Below are 6,784 nucleotides of genomic sequence, written 5' to 3'. Positions count from 1 at the left end.
CCAAAGTTCTGCAAAGTAGGTCTGTGCCACTCCTGATTAGGGCTTGTTCCCAAAAGATGGTTGCCGACATGAGATAATGAGGTCCTGTGATAACGCGGGCCTCCTTTAAGTTTTTCCCATGAATCGAGACTGTCGCCAGTCCACAAAACGACACTGTGCGTCGGCACCACGCTACTCACTTCTCATTTGTCGAGCACAAAAGCTGATCCACCTCCAAATCCGCACTAACAAACGCAGGGGCCAGGGACAGATCATATAATGTTCAATCTGATCCAGTTCGCCCACTAATTAACTGGAATCCCACCTTATTCTTTAATACAGTGACCAATTAATTTGCGATGTATGCCAAAGGTCCCCGGGGGCCGCGCTCGGTCGCCAGGAACATTTGTGAAGGTCTGCGGCTTCACTATAGGGCAATGGATCTTATTAGGTGGATGACCTCAGCGAGGAAAGGTTACAGCCTTTTTCACTGCCCTCGGTAGGAAAACTAAGATGTTTCCAAATCGGATTTTAATTGGTTGGTTGAATGGTTGGTGCGCTTGTGCATGTCTTCTCCATGTGCGCATTTGGGATGGATAGCCTATATTTCACTGACGTAAATAATAATAATAATAATAATAATAATAATAATAATAATAATAATAATAATAATAATAATAATAATAATAATAATAATAATAATAATAAAATAAAAATAAAAATAAAAATAATAAAAAAGTAAATAAGTAAATACATAAAAAATCTAAAACGCATGCAGAGATGCAATATAGGCAATAATATAGCATATTTTGTGTGTGTTTGTTCGAGGGCTATTCTAATATCGGCGGGGTTATAGGTGAAATCAACAGGTGTTAACATCTCCCATATAGGCCTTCAACGCAGTTATATGTCATCATTTTACATGGATCGACTTTATGACAACTTCAAACGGCTGCAAAACGCCTGCTGAAATATGCCCTGTTTGTCTCACTCCGCGACCCTTTTTAGAATGAAGTTATAAAGTGGTCATGGCCACAAATCTCACCACCAGTGCAGTCGCGTTTTCTCCCCTCGAAAACATCTCGGCAGTCGTTTCAACTAACAGTTGCAACAGACTCGGGCCCTTCTGTGCTTGTTCGACGTTATGTAGTCTATAGCCCAAGTTAAGCCAACCAGGTTCAGCTTACGTTCAAATACTCCCCCTCATTACCCAGAAATGTCTTTATGCAAAACATATGTAGGAACTTCAATAAATGAAAGCACAGATCCTAACCGCATCCTACTCACTTTGATTTTCATGTGGTTTTCGTGTATTGTCTAACTTAGTAAATAAGACCAGTCTCATATTTCAAATGTCACAAGTCTCTGACGACTTGCAATTTGAACATGAAAAAACAACAAAGGCAATCGGCGTAGTAGAAAAAGTATATAGCTGGCCATACAGTTTCTTACTAAAATAAAGTTCAACTTTATTGATCTAAAATAAAGTTCAACTTTATTTTACAGTATAGAAACAGAAAAATAAAATAGCTAATAGCCCTTGGATCAAGATAACCTGTTTGATATAGCCATATGCTACACTTTTGAATCCACACAACAGCACACATATAATTCAACGTGCATGCCTATATCAATATGTGCAGCAACTCCAGATCTATTTTTGACCAAATTACAATAGGCCTAGATTAAAGACAATCTCACAAAGTAAAGAAACAACCTTGATGGACGGGTTGCAAATCCAACGTAAACTTAATAGTTTAAGTTAGAAAATTAATAGTTCTGTTTCAATTCCTAATCTCAAAAACGTTAGATTGTAGCTATATTCATAAACATAATTGTTGAAAGTAATTTTATCAATATAGGCTATAGTAAAATGTTGCAATAGCCATAGGCTATATATATATTTTAAATACAGGGAAAGCAGGTAAGCCACAGACCCCTAACCATGCACTGCAGGCATGCAAAAGACATGTTTGGACATTTATTGCGCAACGCAATAGGCTACATTTCCAGTAGTTGGCAAAACAATGCCCAGACTTATTTGACAAAGAAGCTCATTTTCGGGGATTCACTGTTGTCTTCATTTATAGCGAAGTATCTTCTCTCTTGCAGTTCCAACAGCATAACGCAAGGCTTTATGCCCATAAAGGACTTATCCACAAACATTGAGAAGGCATTGAGAAGTTAATAGATGAATCCATCCACTGCAGAGAGAAGCATGTGCAGGGTTCAATTGACCGCACTCAACTTTGCCGTTTGAGCTTGCCGCATACACTTCAAATTGTTGTTCTCGCTACTGACAAAACCGTTAATTCACCCAGAAACGGGAGGTCAAGTTTCAGCAACGGCAGGGGGGGGGGGGAAGTAGCAGCAGCAGGCAACTTACAGAAACATTTGTCAGACCGCAGGCTTCTATACTCACCAAGACAAGAGCTGCCATGCATGTGCCCTGAGCACTCCTAAAATATTGACCCATCATAAACATTTAGCACCTGTTGTGTGTGTTATTTATCATGTGTGTTTGCAAAGAATAGCTGAGATAGCAGCCGCAAAAGCCAAAAGAGTCTGATAAGATGATGCATGTATGTATAATATTTCCAAATTCTTCCAAATTCCCTTCTTTCAATAAGTGTATTTGGGGGGGATAGGGTTAGGGTTAGAAATAGGCTATTGTTCAAAAGAGATATAGGGTGCTGATCTAAATATAGGCTGTTGGTGCATTATTTAATTTAAGATGAGGACATTTTATGTTTCACCTACAGATTTCAAATGCACACTGTTTTATATGGAGAAAGTTGAATTTCAGAATGATCCTGCTTCAGAAGATCCGATTTCAGTTGGTAGAAACCACATTACATTTTGAAAAGTTTATCAATTTGGAAGCTATTCTCTGCCAATTTACCACATTCTCTGCCACATTTGACCATCATCTAATACATAGCACTTCACTCCCTCAGCAAATTCTGCATTGATTCATTATAGCCTATAGTTCTTTAGCTGCATATGTCACCTTATGAAACCTGTATTTTTTGCTATACTGGGATGAGGCATTGTAGTCCCCATTGAATGGGGTGGATTATTGGCTCAGGCATTCACACAGCACCTGTGGGGAGTGGCGGGCGGGGGGCGTGGGGGGATCGTTCTGAAAATTAACTGTTCTTAAAACTTAGCAGGTCTGCACTGAGATCCAGCAGGGGGAAAGCGATGGACCACCCCATAGGCACAAATCCTAGCAGATGGTGTGTACCTATTGACACCTAAATGCCGGTGACTTTTCACACGGCCATTCAGGGCCCGGGCTAAACCAACTGCTGTTTATTTAGCATAACTGTGGTGCACAACTCTTTTTATTGCACTTTAGGGAGAACTCTCTCTCGGGGGGGGGGGTCAAACTCATACTGCGTTTGTCGAGTCACATTGTGGCATATTTTGCGGGGCATAAGCACGATGCCATGCAAAAACCTCCTCATTTCCCAGAATGCCTTTCATAGTATACTTACCGCGGATTTACTTTAAAGACTGGTGTTGCACTTGATCCAGTTAGGCTACTTCAATCACCATTCGCGGTCACAGAATGTCTGATTGTGGGGGCATAAAGACATAAAAGACAAGTATTCAACCGTCCCCATCAGTGGAAATCAGTGCTGGTTTCCCTTTACCCCCTCAGCCTTTCAGACGGCATGGCACTTGCTTTTCCGCCTATGGTTTTCCATTTCAAAGCTCTCTGTCTCCATGTAAATACCAAAACACAGTAATCCAATCTGACCCCATTGCAAATTTTCCAGAAACTATTGGGAGGAGGGGGGGGGGGAACAGGGGGGGTGTTTTGACATGAGCCACACACTTATCCCACTTAACCTCTAGAGAGAGAAGCCACCCTAACCCCTTAGCCCAAGATTCCCTTGGTAGAGGAATGCACATCAGCTTTATGCCATTCTCTAGCTCTTAAAAGCACTGGGTCTTTTGCTTTTGGACTCAATGGCCCGGCCCTGTTCGCTTTGGTGAGACTATAAAGTCAAAGGAAGCAGCACAAAGCCAATGCCTATCGGCAGGGGAAGCTAAATGGACAGCAGATACCCCCCCCCCCCCCCCCCCCCCCATTAGGGCAACTCCCCCATGCCCATGATCCACTGTACTGTTTTGTCATCCAAACCCCCCCAAAAAGTCCCAAACTCGATGAAACTGTGGCTCTCATGAAGACGCCAGGAACATTAGTATTTACACTGTGGTGCTAACTCGATGAAAAATAACCTGGGGTTTATATCTGTTTCACGTTTTGCCATTGTTTGTTTATCGCATGCAAAACTGGTTTCAGTATATAGGATCCAATAGTGGAGAATCGGAGGAGAACGATGCTTATCTGTGGGGGATGGCTGGCTGGCGAGTGGTGGCACGTAAAGGGCGAAGCGAAGACTTTTTTGACACATGGTCCACATGTGAGGCATTTTTGAGCATCTTTTATCACACAGCTTGAAGCTGCGGAGAAAAAGCCTGACTGCTGTTTATGGGGTTGAGGAGCATTATGCTCTACAGGTGATGCATGCCACTGGACTGGATTTGTTCTAATAAGACCCGTGCACATTAATGCACCTTTGCATGGCAGCTGTTCAATCCTTACACGGTGCAATTAGGGCTCCAGGCACTAATGAGTTTTACAAGAATATCAGGCATCACGCACAAGCATTTTTAGAGCACTTCTGGCCCAGATAACACCCATGCTAACTTTAACCAGTGTCAACAAAACCTTCTCCGGAATTTAAGAACCCCAATTCGGATTTTGATCAAATAAAATATCTATTTGTACGGGTAACTGTTGATACGCATGCACTTATAGATGTGAAATATGATTTTGTAGCTGTCAGATCAAATCTTAGTTTACAATTCAGGTCTATTTTATGAGAATATAAGAGTTAAATCATAGACGTTTTACAGTTTCAAGTGACTCATGTGCACTCATACTCGACAGTCCACTCACTGCCAATCAATTTAAGAATGAATCAATCGGTTGAATCCCTTGTTGAAACTTTCTGAATTATAAGGACTACTTTTTGTTTCTGTATGGATTCAAGACTGGGGGCCTTTAAGCATCGGCGGTGTGTATTTTTGATCATTAATCAGAGGCTGTAGCATGTCCTTCATGGTATTTCTTAACCATGTGGTAGTAAGTCAACGTTATGAGCCCGTATCGTGTCGATGAACCACCTCAATCAAGACAGCAAATGTCTCCCCGACACACGGACATTTTGCCCCTGTCAATCTGTAGTCAATGCGCCGCCGTCAATAAACACATCCCCTAATTAACTAAAATAGTTTTTCATCAATACCTGTAACAGAGCAGTGCAGGAATTGATGAGAGCAAGGGTCGACTTGACTAAAAATGCCTGACGGGGGACAATTCATCGACAGGTAGAGTTTATCATTCGTCCAGCTCATTGACTTAAAACATACAGGGTGATTCTGGGAAAGTGCATTTTACAGTCTGAGTACCTTTTGGGGCAATATATAGCCTCAGCGGATCCATTCTGAGCCCCACCTAAATCTTTGGGGTTTCCATTTAGAGAGTCATTACACTGTCGATTGAACGTCTCCCCTCCTCCACTCTGTGTTGGGATGATGTCCATAATGAAGTTCTGGAGTCTCCTCCACTCTGTGTTGGGATGTCCATAATGAAGTCCTGGAGTCACGACAGTATAGTTGAATGAATGTAGGGCTGTGAATCTTCACTGGCCTCACGATTCGATTCGATTACGATTCATCTGTCAACGATTCGATTCGATTCCATGATGCATCACGATGCATCTCGATACAGCTCCAAGTATCGCAGCTTTAAGTATCAAATCCTCAATTTTCTGTATTATTACTGCACATGGCTACTTTTTATTAATGATTGATGGTAGATGGTCTTCTAATCTTAAAGCTAGCACTTTGGCCAACATTTTAGCATCTGTGTTAATTAGGGATATCGGTCTATATGATTCACATTTGGTATGGGGTTTATCTGGCTCATAAGTGTAATCAGAGCTCTTCTTAGTGATGGGGGGAGAATGCCGCTTTCCAAGGATTCTACATACATATCCATAAGAGCTTGCTTTAATTTAAGGCTTTATCAATGGGCAAACACTCTGGTCCAGCTGTTTTCCCGTTTTTCATAATGGTTATAGCCTTCTCCAGTTCGACTGTAGTACATGGCTACTTTTTCATCAATTAATACAAGCAGTAAGATACATATCAACTCCCTTTTTTTACTTGGAAAGTGCTTTAAAATCTGAATGTCAACAGAAATGTAAACATAAACGATTCAACGATTCATCTATCAAACGATTCGATTCCATTCGATTCACACGTCCGCATCGCGATGCATCGATTATACGATTAATTTTGACACTCCTTTGAATGTACGGTACAGTACTAACCTTGTGATGTTTCCCTTTTGCCTCGTCGTGTTGTGTCAGGCATGACGACTCTCACCAGACGACATCCTCCATTCAACAGCGGTGCCTCCATGTCTGTCCCGGCTTATCACGAGCAATCTGCAAATAAACAGGACAGGACAGCATACATTACATCACTGGCAGCTCCGTGATCAATTCGAGGAATGTCTTTGAAGGTCTCGCTTAATGAAGCCACACAGCAGAAAGTGGTTGTGGTGGGCAGTTGGGGGGCACGAATAAGCGCCATAACGCGTGACCTTCATTCAGTTCTGCTTCACTGGTGATGATGACATAGATCGAGGGTTGAACACATGGAGGCGAAACAGTAGTAAAACGTAGTCAACAGAAACAAAAACTGGCTGTAATGGATGACC

General features: G+C 41.8%; 1 long non-coding RNA gene across 1 annotated transcript in view; it reads right to left on the bottom strand.

Annotated features, from left to right (window-relative positions):
* LOC310795425 overlaps positions 1 to 6,510 on the bottom strand; it is a 15,227-nt gene extending 8,717 nt beyond the window's left edge. The window contains exons 1-2 of the long non-coding RNA XR_014553619.1: positions 6,393 to 6,510; positions 3,480 to 3,557 (exon numbers count right to left, since the gene is read on the bottom strand). This is a non-coding gene — a long non-coding RNA (uncharacterized lncRNA). The remainder of the gene's footprint in view (positions 1 to 3,479; positions 3,558 to 6,392) is intronic.
* Positions 6,511 to 6,784: the final 274 nt, after the last annotated feature.

The sequence above is a fragment of the Poromitra crassiceps genome (genome assembly GCF_964638095.1).
Source record: "Poromitra crassiceps genome assembly, chromosome: 21".
In the NCBI taxonomy this organism is placed as follows: domain Eukaryota; kingdom Metazoa; phylum Chordata; class Actinopteri; order Beryciformes; family Melamphaidae; genus Poromitra; species Poromitra crassiceps.
Note: the sequence above shows the minus strand (reverse complement) of the source record. Positions and strands in the feature narration are given on the sequence as shown.